General features: G+C 33.8%; 1 long non-coding RNA gene across 1 annotated transcript; it reads right to left on the reverse strand.

The window, feature by feature from the left end:
- Positions 1 to 1,203: 1,203 nt before the first annotated feature.
- LOC119871156 lies at positions 1,204 to 18,468 on the reverse strand. Its single transcript, XR_005356302.1, has 3 exons — positions 18,344 to 18,468; positions 17,466 to 17,568; positions 1,204 to 1,533 (listed from the first exon to the last, which is right to left on the reverse strand). It is a non-coding gene; the product is annotated as an uncharacterized LOC119871156 (long non-coding RNA).
- Positions 18,469 to 18,701: the final 233 nt, after the last annotated feature.

Genomic DNA, 18,701 nt, shown 5'->3' on the forward strand with positions numbered 1-18,701 from the left:
GTTGGTATTTCTCTTTCTTCTATAGCCTGCTGACTCCAGATTCAAAGTGCCTTTGATGGCTTTGATCCAGAGCAGGATGGATCCACGAACAGTATTATGGATGCATGGTCTATACAATGCTAAGTGGGAAGTAAGCTCCAGTGAGTTTTATGATGATGTTTGAGAAAATACAACTGGTAATTACAACTGCTCTAAGAATTACTGGGGAAAAAAGATAAAACAGACTGAAAGTATATAGCATGTAAGTTGAGAAATACAAGCATCCATCCCCTTTTAATGGGGCTGACAAACTAGTGTCAACCACAAATAAAACATAAAAAAACCTGTCTAGTTTACTGATATAACTTATATAGTTATATATAATATATATAATATATATAATTCCCCAGAAATCCTTGTCCCTTGAGTCATATAATAAAGGTTAGAAAGAAATAGAAAAAAATGACTATTGAAAATTCTAAATGTAAAAAAATGAATACATTTAGCCCTGATTTCAATGTACTCTAATAATGGGAAGGGAAACCATCATTATGTTAAACTTACTTTCAACTCTTTCTACACCTGATAATTTAGGGGGAAATTTGTGTGTGTGTGTGTGTGTGTGTGTGTGTGTGTGTAATGCAGGTATGTATCTTCCCATGCCACCATTTAAAATTAAATTAATCATTACTGGATGGGAAAGAATTCCAGAATAAAACAAATTATATATATTAAATTATTTTCCTATCAATGTATTTGTTTTTGTTCATCAAACATTCATCAGCTCTTTACTATGCCCCTGGGATGAGGCTATTTAGTCTAGAGTAGAGAAATAGATAAGGTCAATGCTGTCATGAGGTTATTAGTCTTGTGAGTATACAGATATTAGGGAAATAACAAAATTTTATGAAAAACAGAAAGTGGCACGCATTAAAGAAAAATCAATTTAGAAAGCTTGTGCTACTTGCTTTTATGTAACTGCAATTCGTTGTTGAATTTCTTAATCAAGTAGTGATATATTATTACAATTCCTAAAAACACAAAATGTAGAAGAATAATGGAATTTTCTGCTTAATACAGACTATAAAACACAGAAGAAATATGCACCAGGCTGTACAATGATGCTAAGTAAACCATACCTCTACCAGAACTATATTACAATAAATGGAAGAATTCTGAAACTTAGCTTAAAATTTTTCAAAATGTTTTTGATTGTGACTTAGAATTTCTTTTCACTCTGGCCTGAAAATAATGTAGCAAATGAGACCCAAAGACATGTATCAACCCATGACCCAAAACAAAGATGTTACAATTATCTAGGAAAATAAATTGAGACATAGTGGTTAGGCTTTTTAATAACTGTTTTAGTCAGATCTTGAAATATCTTTAATAGCTTCACTTAGGCATGGCCAGAAATGGTCTTTGGATTAATGATGTTCCTGATGTTCCTTGATGTTTCTTACTCCTTGAATTAATGAGATGGAACAAAGTGCTGGAGTCAGCAACAGAAGTAAATATTGTACATCAATTTAAGAGGAAGCTCAACAAGTTTTCCTATAAGAAAGGAATACAAGAAAGTTATTGTAGCTTTTTTTTGTTTTGCTGTGTTATTATTTTTTCCATAGGCTTAGAAAATACAATAACCAAACATTAGCTTGTATATCAGCAATCAACAATATAATTTGTTTTATTCTTCTGTAATATTAGTATATTCTAATAGTTTTTGTTTTATAATTTCATTTTTCTTACAACCACATGCACAATTACTAAATACTAGAAAAATAGTGTTCAGAGAGACATTTATCATCCTAGTTGTATTAAATTATATGGTAGAGATTCAGTGGCACTTTGTTTAATGAACTCCTTTGCTTTCTGTAGAATAACATTGGCGGAATCATACTTGATGAGGACATACATTTCATAATTTTAAGGATACAATGAATATTTTAAATAGAATAAATTTTCCTTGCTTTTATTATTTCTGTAATAAATTTTAATTAGCAGGGAAAAACATGAGCACTATGAAACAAACTTATTTTTATAACATCTTATTCATGATAGAAGTCTAAAGATGTATTTTCATTTGAGCCACATTTGATAAAAATGCTTTTGTTCTCCTAACTTATCTATATTTAAAAATAAATAAATGACCATAATTTCTTCAATATCAACTATAAAGATACTGTAGAAATAACAGTAATAGTTGTGAAAGGCACATATTATAATTCACAGGTATAAAGTGTACTTTGGTATAAAGGGGGATTAATTTAATTTAATTTCAACATGTTTTTAACTTATAATGTACACTCTGAGAAGAATATGATATTGCAACTCTAGTTCCGCTAGCATTGTTTAAGGGATATGTACTAGAAAACTGTGCACATGGCAAAAATTGACCATCTGGTCAGTAAATTGTTTCTGTTTTTATCCTGGGCATACAGATTACATTTTCTAGCCCCCTTTGTAGGTGGAACCATGTGATTAAGTGGTTGCCAATGAAATGTGATGTGTACCACATTTAAAATTATAGGAAGGGTGCCTGGATGCCTCAGTTGGTTAAGTGTTCCACTCTTGGTTTCGGCTCTCATGACCTCAGGGTTGTGAGACCAAGCATCATGTCTGGCTCTGTCTTTCCCTCAAAGAAAGAAAGAAAGAAAGAAAGAAAGAAAGAAAGAAAGAAAGAAAGAAGAAAGAAAGAAAGAAAGAAAGAGAGAAAGAGAGAGAGAAAGAGAGAGAAAGAAAGGAAGGAAGGAAGGAAGGAAGGAAGGAAGGAAGGAAGGAAGGAAGAAAGAAAGAAAGAAAGAAAGAAAGAAAGCAGAAAGAAAGAAAGAAGAAAGAAAGAAAGAAAGAAAGAAAGAAAGAAAGAAAGAAAGAAGAAAGAAAGAAAGAAAGAAAGAAAGAAAGAAAGAAAGAAAGAAAAGAAAGAAGAAAGAAAAAATAAGAAATGTTCATGTAATCCTCCAAACTTCTCTCTTTTTGTCTACAGGATATATACAGAAGATTCAGCAGAACTCCTGGGTTCTAGGGGAAGAGCCACTTGATAGAAAAAGCCTAGGTTTCTGAATGACTGCATGGAACAGAACTATCAACTATCTCACCTTTTGAATTTACGTTTGACTCTGAAGCAGACATGAAGTAAAGCCTTATTCTGATAAGCCATTGAGATTTTGTGATTATTACAGTTAAAGTTAGTTATGCTAAGAAACAGAGTGGGAAATACAAGTACATTCTGCTCTGGTCACATGTGATGGGAAAATTAAGATTTCAGGTTGTACTACAAAGCTGTGGTCATCAAGACAGTGTGGTACTGGCACAAAAACAGACACATAGATCAGTGGAACAGAATAGAGAATCCAGAAGTGGACCCTGAACTTTATGGGCAACTAATATTCGATAAAGGAGGAAAGACTATCCATTGGAAGAAAGACAGTCTCTTCAATAAATGGTGCTGGGAAAATTGGACATCCACATGCAGAAGAATGAAACTAGACCACTCTCTTTCACCATACACAAAGATAAACTCAAAATGGATGAAAGATCTAAATGTGAGACAAGATTCCATCAAAATCCTAGAGAAGAACACAGGCAACACCCTTTTTGAACTCGGCCATAGTAACTTCTTGCAAGATACATCCACGAAGGCAAAAGAAACAAAAGCAAAAATGAACTATTGGGACTTCATCAAGATAAGAAGCTTTTGCACAGCAAAGGATACAGTCAACAAAACTCAAAGACAACTTACAGAATGGGAGAAGATATTTGCAAATGACATATCAGATAAAGGGCTAGTTTCCAAGATCTATAAAGAACTTATTAAACTCAACACCAAAGAAACAAACAATCCAATCATGAAATGGGCAAAAGACATGAACAGAAATCTCACAGAGGAAGACATAGACATGGCCAACACGCACATGAGAAAATGCTCTGCATCACTTGCCATCAGGGAAATACAAATCAAAACCACAATGAGATACCACCTCACACCAGTGAGGATGGGGAAAATTAACAAGGCAGGAAACAACAAATGTTGGAGAGGATGCGGAGAAAAGGGAACCCTCATACACTGTTGGTGGGAATGTGAACTGGTGCAGCCACTCTGGAAAACTGTGTGGAGGTTCCTCAAACAGTTAAAAATATACCTGCCCTACGACCCAGCAATTGCACTGTTGGGGATTTACCCCAAAGATACAGATGCAATGAAACGCCGGGACACCTGCACCCCGATGTTTATAGCAGCAATGGCCACGATAGCCAAACTGTGGAAGGAGCCTCGGTGTCCAACGAAAGATGAATGGATAAAGAAGATGTGGTTTATGTATACAAAGGAATATTACTCAGCTATTAGAAATGACAAATACCCACCATTTGCTTCAACGTGGATGGAACTGAAGGGTATTATGCTGAGTGAAGTAAGCCAGTCGGAGAAGGACAAACGTATGTTCTCATTCATTTGGGGAATATAAATAATAGTGAAAGGGAATATAAGGGAAGGGGGAAGAAATGTGTGGGAAATATCAGAAAGGGAGACAGAACGTAAAGACTGCTAACTCTGGGAAACGAACTAGGGGTGGTAGAAGGGGAGGAGGGCGGGGGGTGGGAGTGAATGGGTGACGGGCACTGGGGGTTATTCTGTATGTTAGTAAATTGAACACCAATAAAAAATAAATTAAAAAAAAAACAAAACAAAAAAAAAGAAAATTAAGTCTATAGGGGTCAAGCTCACATTCTTTTTACCAACTGGTACTGTGTGTCAGTTGCAGCCAACTGAATTCCATATAAATTTTCCTTATTTTCCCTTAGTAATATACATTTCATATTAAATGTTGCCTAGCAAATGGTGCATAGTAAAATACTACAGTCCCAGCATTCCTTTTAGTTGGCTATGGTAATGAATCTAAGTGTTTGCCAATTGATTTTGAACAGAAAATACAAGTTTAAGTTTTAGCACTGCTTAAAAACCTTTCCTACAATATCCAGTGAAAGGTATACATTTTTCTCTAAGGATAGCTTTAGTTGTGTCTCAGTGATTTGATTTCATTATCATTCAGCTCAAAACATTTTCTAATTGCCACTGTGACTTTATTTTTGAGCTACATGTTATTTTAAATTAAATTTCTTCATTTGTAAATGTACAGGAGATTTGTTTCTAGGCAATGGCAATGAATTTAGAGGATATAGTCTATAAATTCAGTCTTTTAAATTTTGCTAAAATATACTAGCATATGGTCATTTCTGTACAAATCCCATATGTGCTTTAAAAGAATGTTCATCTTCCTGTTAGGATCAAAATTCTATATATGTAAATTAATGTATATTATAAAACAAACAAATTAATATACATGGACATAAAATAATGTATATAAATTGAGTAATTTATTAATTCTGCTCTTCAAAATTTATACATTACTTCAAATACATATATTTTTGTTCTATTAGTAGCCGAAATCTTCCATTGCATTTTGAAGTCTGTTTTTCCTTTCACATCTGCCAATTTTGCTTTATATATGTTGATACTACATTTTAAAAATGTATATAAATTTTGAATTGTGTTTATCTTTATGGATTTAATTATTAAGAGAAAGGGTTATGCTTTCATATGTGATGTACTTTTGTTCACTTTTTAAATTCCATTTTGATAATCATACAACTTCATCTGCTTTCTTTTGGTATACTATTTTCCACCCTTATTACATTTTTTTTAATCTTGTGGGTTTTTTCTTACAAATAGGACATTGTTTGATTTTCAGTCTTTTATATAGTCTAACAATCTTTATCTTTTCACTGGAGCCTTCACCCATTTGTATTTAGCTTAACTATCATCATATTTTTTAATTAAAACTACCATCTGATTGATTGCTTATGCATAGCTCTTGGCTTTGTTATTTGAAGTGTACGTGTTGTGTGTGTGTGTGTGTGTTAAACAAATTTGCAAAATTCTAGTTATAGACTGTATTTGTTCCACCAAAGTCCTTGAGTAAGACTAGAGTTTTTGTAAGAGGAGACCCCAGAGATACATGAGCAAAGCGAAAAAGCCATGTGAGTATATGGCATGAAAATGACAATCTGCAAGTCATGAAGACCTCAGGAGAACCAAACATACTGGAACTTTGATCTTAGACTTCTAGTCTCCAGAAGTGTGAAAAGTTTTTGGTTGTTTAATACCACCTAATCTGTGGTATTTCATTTTGGCAGTCAAAGCAGACTGTTCCATCCCTTATCTCTTCAGTTAATATGATTGCCACATTATCTTTCCCTCTCTTTCTCCTTTTTTTAGGTCTTCCAATTATAGATACAGTAGATTTTCTGATACTATTGCTTATGTCTATCTTATCATATGTTCTATATTTTCTATTTTTTTTATTCTCTTCAATCTTCATTCAGTATAGTTTCTATTGACATATTCTAGTTTACTCTTTTTATATTCAGCTGTTATATGCATTTATTTAGTTCCTGTTTTTCTTTACCTCTATAATTTTCACTTGATAATTTTTACTTCAGTATTTTGAAGAGTTTGATTAAATTATATCTTTTATCTCCTTGAATATAGTAAGTTCTAATGTTAACATCTATGTCTGGCAAAGCTGAGATCTGTATTATCTTTGCACCCTTTCAATTATTATTTCTATTGTTTTTATATATTTTACCTTTTAGAGATGACATTATTGTCTATATAGAAAATCCCAAAGAATCCACAACAACAAAAACTCCTGGAAGTAATAAGTAAAGCAAAATTGCAGAATAGATGAATATACAAAAGTCAATAGATTTTCTATTTATTAGAAATAATGAATTAGAACATAAAATTTAAAATTAACACCATTTATAATAGCACTAAAGATGAAATACTTAGTTATAAATCTAACAAAATATGTACAGAATCTATTTGTGTAAGCTATAAAACTTTGTTGAAAAAAATCCGAGAAGATCCAAATAAATGAAGAGATATCCTCTGTTAATGGAGAGAGGACTTAATATTGTTAAGATGTCAATTCTTCCTGAATTGATCTATTAATTATTACAATTCCAATCAAAATCCCAGTATAATATTTTCTAGATATTGACAATACTATAATTTCTTATGATGTAATAAAAAGCTACAACAGTCTTGACAGCATGGTATGGGGAAGCTGATAAGACACATAGATCAAGGAAACAGAAAGAGAGTATAGAAAAAGAAAAACAACATTTATTAAACTAATTTTTCATAAAGGAGAAAATTAATTAATTGGAAAAGTGTAATTTTTTTTCAACAAATAGCACTGAAGAAAACAAGATGCCCATATATAAACAAAACAAAGCAAAACTAGACATTTAGATTTAATACAATTTTTAGATACAACAACAAAACTATAACCAGTGAAAGAAAAAATTATTAAGTTGGACTTTATTAAAATAAAAACTTCTCCATGAAAGACACTGTTAAGATAATTAGTATATTGGTCAGAGACTGACGAAAATAGTTACAAAACACATATATAGTAGAGGACTTATATCCAGTATTACAAAGAATTCTTCCAACTCAACATTAAGAAAAGTATCTCAATTTAAAAATGACTGAAAGATCTGAACAAACATCAAAAAAGATATGTAGATGGCAAGGGAGTGTATTAAAAGTGATGCCCTCATTATTTATAATTAGAGAAGTCAAACTAAAACAAAAATGATATATTACTGTATACTTATTAGAATGGTTAAAATTCAAAACCCTGACAATACCTGTTGCTGGTGAAGATGTAGAAAGATTAGAACACTCATTCATTGCTAGTGGGAATAAAAATGGTACAGACAATTCATAAGACAAACTAGCAGTTTCCTACAAAGCTAAATAGTTTACCATATGCTCCAACAATCACACTCTTAGGTATTTATCCAACTGATTTGAAAACATGTTCACATAGAAACCTGTTCATGAATATTTTAGCAACTTTCTTTATAATCACCAAAAACTAGAAGCAATGAAGATGTCCTTCAATAAGCAAATAGATTTTTTAGAAGTATGATACATCCATATAATTACACTGTATTCTATGATAAAAAGGAATGAACTATGAGCCATGAAAATGATAGAAGCATTTTAAGTGCATATTCCAAAGTGAAAGAAGCTGGTCTTAAAATGTTATGGAAATGCATTCTGGAATATACAAAGCTATAGTGACTATAAAAAAGTAAGTTGTTGCCCTTTAGGGAAAGAGGATTGAGTAGATGAGGAACAGACAAATTTTTAGCATGGCGAAACCTTCATATGATATTGTAATATTAGTTACAAGACCTTACACATAGAACTTTTCATCACAGAAATGAATCTTAGTGTCTGCCAATTAAAAAATTATTTAATAACTAAAGTTTCCCAAGGATGGAATGCAGAAGGTGCCAAAATAATCTAACTGTATTACAAATGTATGCAACAATCTCACTGAATGGGCAGGGGAAGAAGATGCTAACTTCCATAACTTTAGAAATGTAAAACTAAAGGGAAATAGAATCTGTGCCTAAGCACAGTTGTAGTTGATAAAGATATTTCCTATGAGGGTACAAACTTAGAATTCTGCTACCTTTATCTATATATGTATACAGGAAGTAAGTGAAGAATAATGGGAATCAGATTTCTCACTCTCAGAGTAGGGGGTCACAAATAAGCAAGAGATGAGTCAAGAATGATCCATATGGCCACAGAGTAGGTAACAAATTAGATTTGAGGACATCAGTATGAGCTCATGTTTAGCTTAACAGAAGTATATATAGCTATATAGAGAGAAATATATTTTGAGGTATATATATTTAGACAAACATGTATATTAGCCTATATACACATATTCCCTTGCTCTACCAGCTGAAAGGACCTAGAAGTAATATCACTCCAACAGCAACTAACATACATAGTACCCTGACCTAGATTTCTAATACCATTCTCCAATAAAAGAAACCTGAGCTTCATGGGAGAAATGGCCAATTTTAAGACTAAGGCAAAAAATATTAAGGATGAGCTTTGAGCATTTTGTAGGATCATAAAGAAAGGAAGCAATTAAAAAACAAAACAAAACTACATTGCTGGAGATATGTCAAAGGGACACAGAGACAACTGACAGAGCTCCCAATTGCCGAAGCTGGAATAATTTGGACAAAATTAACAAATTAATATTGAATTATAGCTTAATATAAAAAATAAAGATCTATAAGGACATACCAATATACACTGGTGATTTAATAAATAAATAATGAAAGAGAAGAGAAATATCTTCTATATAGAAGAATTTCAAATAATATGCTTCAAGAAAGAGGGCATAGCTCACGACTCCTTAATAAAGCCTGGATGTAATAACTTTCTTCCCAAGAACATAGTATGGAAACAGGGGGAAATGATCAATATAACAATGAATAAATATACCAAGTCCCACCTCATCCCAGTGATCAAGTTCAATGTAATAGTAATGTCAGGTTTATAATATGCATCCTTGATATGCTATGATGAGAATGAATGGTGCTTTATATCTGTCATCTTTCTCCTAAAAAAAACATACTCTCAGCCTAATCATGACAAAAACACCAGAAAAATCCTAACAGAACATTCTACACAATAGTTGAGTAGTACTTCTCAAAACTGTCAAGGTCACTAAAAACAAAGTATAAGAAACTGTCATAGCCAAGAGTAGCCTAAAGAAGCATGAAAACATAACATAATGGGTATCTTAGATGGGATCCTATACAGAAAAGGGGCAATATATAAAAATTAAGAAAATCTGAATAAATTATGAACTTTAGATAATAATAGTATATTAGTTATGAATAATTAATTGTAGCTAATATAGTAACATAAGATATTAACACTAAGGTCAACTGGGTACAGAGTCCTTAAGAACCCTTTATCCTATATTTTCCATTTTTCTGTATATTTAAAACATTCTAAAAAATTTTTAAATGCTTACAATCTAGAAAGTAAAAATATAATTATTATATGAGTTGAATTTTTGACAGTGAAATGACTTGTCCACAATCATACAATTAGAAAGTGACAGAAATTATATTTGAACCGAAACCTTTCTGGCTCTGAAATCTTCTCTATGTAACCACTATACATTAATTCTCTGTCATAACCGTGTATCAGAACTATTTTGGGAATATTTCTTAAGAATACATTAATTTCCTGGGCATAAGCCAATTGAGTAGAAAGTTCCAGGGATTATGCCTTGACTCAAGATAGTTAAAACAAGCCACCTCCTACTCCAGAATAAAACAAAAGCTCCAAAGATTCTAATGTGCATCCATGGTTAAGCATTTGAGACCTCAAGTTAGAGGCAGGTAGCTGGAGCATGTATGAGTAGATAAAGGTTCAAATAAAGTGGATAGGATGTCTAAAAATGATAGCATGTCATTGAAAGAAGGAGCATAATATTTCAGGAAGCCAAAGGTAAGTTGGGGTACTTGAACACGGGTTACATTTGAAACCATGATGAAAAATTTACTTTTCAGCAAAAGTGAAATAGTATGTATGCTCTGGTGGATACGTTAGTATAGGCAAAAAGAATATTTGTGAAAGATTTCTAACAAAGTAGTCATATAACCCAAAACACTTTTCAGAAATAGCCTTGATAAGAGCTGTGAAGAAAAAACAGGGGAATGTCTCCTTGACAATTACTCCTTGGCAGTAATTTTTGGGATTGGACATCAAAATAACAAGCAACTAAAAGCAAAAGCCAACAATTGGGACTACATTAAACTGAAAATTTCTGTATGGCAAATGAACCATTCAATAAAATGAAACAAATAGTCCCATCGGAATATTTGCAAACCATCTATTTGATAAGATATTAATATCCAAAATATATAAAGAAGTCCTACAACTTAATAGCAAAAAAGAAATAATCTTATTTAAAACTGAGCAAATTACCTAAATAGACATTTTTTCTGAACACGTACAAATGGCCAACGGACATATGAAATGGTGCCCAACTTCACTAAACATCAGGTGAATGCAAATCAAAACTGCAATGAGATATTACCTCACACCTGTTAGAGTGGCCTTTATCAAAATGTCAAGAGAGAAGTGTTGGAAAAGATGTGGTGAAAAAGGAACCCTTGTGCACTGTTGGTGAAAATGTAAATTGGTGCAGTCACTATGGAAAATGGTATGGAGTATTCTTGAGAAATTAAAAATAGAACTACCATATTATTATCCAGTACTCCTATGTCTTGGATATATCTGAAGGAAACAAAATCACCGTCTCAAAAAAGATATCTTCACCCCCATATTCATTGCAGCATTGTTTATAATATCTAAATCATGGGAAAAAAAACTACGTGTCCATCAACAGATGAGTGGATAAAGAAAATGTGGTGTGTTTGTGTGTGTATATATATATGTATATATATGCATATATATGAATATTACTCAGCCATGTAAAAATAATCCTTCCATCTGTGGCAATGTGGATGGATCTTGAGGGTAGTATGCTAAGTGAAATAAGTCAGGGAGAGAAAGATAAATACTGTATGATCTCACACGTGGAATCTAAAAATCTGAACTCATAGAAACAGTAAATTGGTAGTTTGGAGGGTGGGTAAAGGAGTGAAGGAAGTCAGTAAAGTTGGTCAAAGAGAACAAACTTCCAAATTAAGATAAATAAGTTCTGGAGATACCGTGTACAGCATGGTAACTATAGTTAGCAGTACTGTATTATAAACTTGGAAGTTGCTAAGTATTCTCTTAACAGTATTTTTAACAGTATTCTATTAAAAGTCCTTACCAAACATACGCACACCCACACACAAATAACTATGAGGTGATGGATTGATGGATGTGTTAACTACCCTTATTGTGGTAATCATTCTGCAATATATATGTATATCAAATCATCACGCTGTACATCTTAAACTTACACAATGTTGTCAATTATATCTCAATCAAGCTGAAAAAAAGAGCTTTTAGTGATTGAGAGTGGTTAACAGGTGTTCATAGTAATCTTGTTAAGAATTGATGAAGCATGAACAATAGGAATAAATCGGCAGGTGTGAATCTGAGGAATGTGGAGAAGATTTAATATTACTTTATTCTTAAATGAGGGATTAATAAAAGGTAGTTTATTCTTGGATGATTCCCAAGGTTTAGACTGAGAATTCAGGCTTTAACTGAAGGAAGAGGTCCAAATGTGAGGGTAAAATTTGACTTTAAGATTCATACGCTGCTTTTCGAAATCCTTATGATTTTCCAAAAGTAGATACCTATCAGTTAAGTGGGCATTCAACGTTCATCAGGAAGTTCCCTGCTTAGTAATATAGATGTGGGAGTTAAACTACCCAGAGTTCAGTTTCAGACTATACAATCCAATCTTGCTGATTTTTGTAGAAAGAGATTTATTACACAGTATTTTAGATTGCATATCTAACCAATAAATAGCCTAAGGGAGCAGACTTTGGGCTGAACTTCTGGGGACAAGTGGCTCATCTATAATCAGGAAACTACTGAATCAGGAAACCACTTTTATCAAAGATAATAAAAAAATGGCACTTTATATGTCAAGGTTAAAGAGCTGCTGTTATGATCACTGACTACAAAACCATGTTAGTATAATCATTACTTGTGGCAGCAAAACAAATGCTTATTATCCAGCTTGTCTCCTACTTACTCTGGCAAAAGGTTGACCTCCCTTACATGGCCACACCCTGATCCTTGACACCTGTGAATACGTCACTTATCCTGATGAAAGGGTCTTGTAGATCATGTTTAAGATCCATGCCTGGGTGGCTCAGTGGTTGAGCATCTGCCTTTGGCTTTGGGTATGATTCTGCGGTCCTGGGATCAAGTCCCGCATCAGGCTCTCTGCATGGAGCCTACATCTATGTGTGTCTCTCATGAATAAATAAATAAGAATTAAAAAAAAATTGAGATGGGTAGATTCTCTTGGTTATCGAGGTTGGCTCAATTGTCGGAGAAGGTCGTTATGGGGACATGACCTGGGGGCTGAGTTTGGGCAATCAGAGGCTCCTTGTCCCTGCCCTCTGTCCTTGGAATTTACATTCTGCCCACTATTCCCACACTAGGCACTCTTTGAAGAATCTAGCCTTGAAAGAATAAAGTGTTATTGTAACCATGTGGACATTATACATGCTGAGACCAGCTAAAGCCTCTATATAAACTTCTAAGATTGTGGCAGATGGGTACAAAGATTTATTTGTCTTCTGGCTGCCTAAGACAAACCTCAGAGGTCAGTTCCCTTAAAACTGCAACTAGCAGCCTGGAGTAGCCTGCTTCTTTCTTCCATTTGTTTTTGCTCTTTGTTATGGGAACCAATTTGAGATTTTCTCACTGGGAACTCCCAAGGTTGTGAACCCAGACCAACATAAGCCCTTACAAGTGAAGGCATTTTTTTTTTTCAGCTGCAGTCAAGGATTCAAATCACCTGTTGCTGGCTCTTAAGGATGGAGGAAAGCAGCCATAAACCAAGAAATGGGACAGTTTCAGGAAGCTGTTTCTAGAGGGAACAGTTTCTCTGGTGGAACCTTCAGAAGCCATAGTCCTGCTGACACCTTGATTTTGCCCAATGAGACCCGTGTTGGATTTCCTACCTACAGAATTCTAAGGTAAAAAAAAAAAAAAAAAAAAAGGGGATTTGTGTGTATTTGAAAACAGTTTTGATTTTTTTAAAATTTAATTGTGGTGAAGTAAACATAACATAAACTTACCATCTTGATTAATTTAAAGGTCCTGATCATTAGTATTAAGTGTATTCACAGTATAGTGTTTTGCAACCAATCTGCAGACTTCATCTTGCAAACTGAAACTCTATACCCATTAAACAACACCCTCCCATTTTCTCTCTCCCACCAATCCTGACAATTATTCTACCTCTGTTTATGAATTTGGCTCCTTAGATTTCTCATGTAAGTGGAATCCTATAGTGTTTTTGTGACTAGCTTATTTCATTTAGCATATCGTGCTCAAGGTTTATTCCTGTTATAGCATATGTCAGAATTTTTCTTATTTAAGGCTAAATAATCATTGTATGCATATACTATATTTTGTTATATCCATCAATGAATATTTGCGTTGCTTCTATTTGTGTTTTTTTGTGAATAAGGGTGCTATGAAATGTGTGTGCAAATCAGCATTGGTTTACACTACTAAGTTTATTGAGTTTGGTTAGCAAATATTTTGTGGAAGATTTTTGCCTCTATGTTCTTTAAAGATATTGGCCTATAAATTTTTTATGGTGTCTTTGTCTGGTTTTTGGTATCAGGGTAATGCTGGTTGTGTAAAAGATATTTGGAAGTATTTCCCTCCTATTGGCGGGGGTGGTGGTGGAGGGGAAGAGTTTAAAAAGATTGGTGTTAATTTGTCTTTGACTAGGAGGATTCACCAGTGAAGCTATCTGGTCCTGGACTTATGTTTGTTGGGAGATTTATGATTACTGATCCAAAATTGGTCTGTTCACATTTTCAGCTTTTTCATGATTCAATTATAGTAGCTTGTAGCCTGTGTGTTTCTAAAGATGTATCCATTCTTTCTAGGTTTAAGCCATATTCATATATTTAACTACAAAGAAATCTGATAAATGTAGCTTTTAGTTTTTTAAATATCTATAGTCAAGAGGGCTTATTAAAATAGTTTAGATGCTAATGTGCCATTCCACAATAGGAAGACAAAAGTTGTTGCTGTAAATGTGATAGGTAACACCATGAGGGTGGCTTATGAATAAACAGGAATTTCATTTGTGGCTCTTCGTGAATCCAAGAGTGAAAGCAATATTGCAAGGTGAGTAGAGGACGGAGACTCAATTCATGTGACAAAAGACCATTGTCAGAATAATAAAAAAAAAAAAAGATAGGGTATAATATAATGTGCAAGTCAAAAGCATGAGTTTGAGAAAGGTTCAAATAGCCAAAAGTGTCAACTGGCAAAGAAGAACAAAGAAAGATAAGAGTTAGGAAGGTACAAGGATGCTGGTAATGTTGGTGAGAGCAGTTTCTGCAATTTGTATAAACAAATCACAGCGAGGTGAGAAGTAAATGAGGGATAGAGTTATTTCCTGTTTTTTTTTTTTCATAAATAGTAACATAGATGGATAATTGGATAGTTTTTTCCTCGCCAACATTTCCCTGTACCTTGGGGAACTTCAAAACAAGTTCCTTTTAGGCAATCATAATAAGACCAGTAAAACCCAAGCAACACAGGAGAGATGTTAGTCTTAAAGTTTTCACAAGGGTGGTGTCTGGTGAAAGAAGATAAGCAATCAGCCCTACACACTGGTGGGAGAATCTTCAGGTAATCATCAACTTGAAAAAGTATGTTTTGTTTCCCTCTAAATTAAGGAAAGTCTTCAAAGCCACTCTGACCCCAGGTGTAGAAGGGATTTTTTCCGTTTGATTCTTTTCTAGGCAGTTTGCTGCAGGCATTCTGCAGAGCACAGAAGGACTTGAATTCATCTCTGCAGTATTGCAGCAGAGAATAGAATAAAATATCTAAAGTGAAATAAATATAATTGATAGCACTGTGTAGTCAAAGTCTACATATTTTAAGAATGATCTTTAAGCAGTATCAGACAATAAGCTGATGAATGTTTCAGTAATTGGTATTTCAGACTGCAAAGTACTCTTTGGGTAGTACAAGCAGGACTTTAATTTGTTAATCTTCATGGATCCAAGAAAGAAAGCACTATAGTAAGGTGAGCAGAGGAAGAGGACCCAATTCATGTGACTAAAGAGAATTGTTGGAATTTAAAAACAATGAATCTTTTGTGTGTATACATCTGATAAATCCTATGTCCTCTTCATATGCACATGTAAGTTCAAGGGAATAACAATACATGGCAAGTACTCCCACGGCCCAAATGGAAGAGATGGACCATCTATCTATTCAGGATATCAAAAGAAGAGGTCTAAAATCTTTTTTGTGCCACTTGATCCGAAATGCCTGGGGTTAAAAGAGTTGTATCAGAGAATCGAATTTCAAACTCTTGTAATCATGGAGGAGAGGGGGAGATCTCTCATCTGTTATCTCTGGCCTAAGGAGAATGGCTCCAGTGCTAATACAATGGTTACCCTTCCTTACCCTTATAAGAATGGAAACAGGAAAAGCTGAGCGTGTCTTCCCCTTCACTTTCCCATTTAAATCTGGAACCAGACTTACATGAGAAGAGATGATCTTTGAATGATTACAAAAATTTTGTTGACTATACAGGACAGGGAATATTAACTACAGAACTGAAACTTGTTTTTAGTTAAAATAACTTGTGAGTGAGCAAATAAGCTTTGGGGCTAGGTAGAGATTTTATTCTGGGAGCAAGACAAAACCTCACAGTAGATTTCGATTGCAAGTATAGGGAAAATTAGATGAGTTTTATGATGACAACATTTAAGTTCTGGTCTTTCAACATATTTTATGTACACTAAGCTTTTTATTCCTTACACAGAACATGTGCATGTACAGAGTAAAAGCTCTTGACCTGTCCTATTCCCTCGGACTTTTCGCTTACTAACCTGTTAGTGTTATATTCTCCAGCTGCCTACTTTCTTGATAGACTTCTTACTGTGAACACCTTCTTTTTCTATGGCTCTGATCTTTGCTAATAGAGGTAGGTTCCTGTTTAACACAGTTTTTCAGCCTCAAATGTACATAATTGTAGGCCACATTCTTACTGAATCATTGTCTGACCTAACCATCTCTGCGAAGAGGCACCCCGTAGATCATTACCCCATATATCTAATCCCAAACACCAGTTTAGGTAAACTAAACTGATTAGCAAGAAAAACAACATATTGGGCCAATAAATGACTTAAACTTTCTCATTTAACATAGTTGTTTGCCTTCTGTACTGTAGAATGAAAAGGAAGGGCTGCCCTTGACAGTAGCTTAGTTTTGTTTGTTTTACTGGATTTTATTTTATTTTTTGACTTAGAAGAAAAAATAAAAGGACTGCTGATTGTGACATTAGAAGTCCTATGAAGAAGATATTTGCTCCAATAGAAGAAATTTGTTCTTTAAGCATTTTGTAATATAAAGTATTAAACTGTCAAGATTCCCTCACTTCATAGTATATTTTGTTCGGTTCGCCATTTACATCTGTATTGGGAATGTACTTTCAGCAGTATTGCCAAGTAGGGCTTACACACAATAATGATGATGTCATTTTGGAAACTGAAGTGTCTATTAAATTTGCTGTGGAATTTTTTATATTATGTTCAGGAAGCCTTAATTACTGTCTTAGTCTTACATTTAAAATATTGAATCGGTATTTAGGCAGCTTCAGTGCACATTAATACAGTTTAAAGTGTTAAGGAAGGCACTATTTACTGTAAAATGCAAAGGTGGAAATTTGATTTCAGTTTGTGCTGGGCAATATTCACACATTCTCAAATCTGTGCAATGGAACTGGAACCCTTCTGACAGGAGTCTTTAATTCTCCGACCACATACATGGCAAGCCATCTCTAGAGAGTGCTCTGATAACTGCTGCGGAATAAAAGTTCAGAATGAGTTAAACCATCTATTACCTCCTCTCAAGAGTTTCTTCTCCTGGATTGTTATCTGCATTATTCTCTTCATTTTCACCAGTGCAGGGAGTCCACATTAAAACGGAAAAAGTGAAGGGACCACCTAGGGAGAAATGAAAGACTTGTTGACTGTCACTCCCATTTAAAGCCCAATGTTGTTAGGAAAAGTGAATCATACTGTTGTTGACTACGCTACTTCATTTTCTTAAATGTACATTTTACTCAGACACACTCCAAAGAATTTCCCTTTTAACATCTATCAGGCAAGTTACCTCACTAGCACTAATCAGGCAGTTTCTAATTGACTGGTTTAAAATTCCATGCCTGGGAGAGCCAAAACTGCATAAGTGAACCTTGATTTGGTGACATGGAACTTAGTGTAACCAACCCTGTTTCGGGGCTGTTGTCCTGTTTTTAACAGTAGGTAATTTGTATGTGAATGTGTTTTGTTAATTTTTGGAACAATAGGAGGTTTTAAAATACCTTAATTTTAGCAGCCAGAACTTTGAAAGTCAAGATTAATTTTAAAAAGTACAATCAAGCTTCAAAAGTACAAAAAGTACAAATCTGACTTAAATTTCCAGGGAATATATGAAATGTGTTAAAATATGCTTATACTCTCATATATATATATGATATATATATATGATACATATAGGATATATAGGCTATATATATATATATATATATATATGGAAAATCAGGTATATACATATATAAATGTCTCATGATATCCAGTGATTTGTACCAGGTATGCAGGTGATTCATTTTAATAATCTACTAGAAAACATGTGAAAATGTTGTGAAGCACACCCAAAAATAGAAATAGGACTAATATTTGCACTAAGATACAGCCATCCATACTTGTGTTCACTTACTTCTACCCTTTGCCTTCGTGCGACTCGATAGGAACTATGCATTATCCACATTGTCTGTTTCTCTTTCCCAGAATATCCAGCCTGTGATCAATGGTCAGCTTCCCTCCTCTCCCATGGCTTTCTTCTCAGAATGATCTTTCTTTTGCATGTTTCAAATTAACTTCTTCAGGCAGTTAGGAGGAAATAAAAGTGCTTTCTCATGAGCTTATCTTTGCTTTTCAAAACAGAATTGTATTGTGCTACTGTGTAGGTTCCATTGTTTCCAATTAGTCTCTTCCTAACTGCCCTGAAATGATGGCATATGATTCAGCAGCACTTCTTTTGTTGTGTATATTTGAACATTTCCATAATAAAATGA

Source organism: Canis lupus, chromosome 3 (genome assembly GCF_011100685.1).
Source record: "Canis lupus familiaris isolate Mischka breed German Shepherd chromosome 3, alternate assembly UU_Cfam_GSD_1.0, whole genome shotgun sequence".
In the NCBI taxonomy this organism is placed as follows: Eukaryota; Metazoa; Chordata; class Mammalia; order Carnivora; family Canidae; genus Canis; species Canis lupus.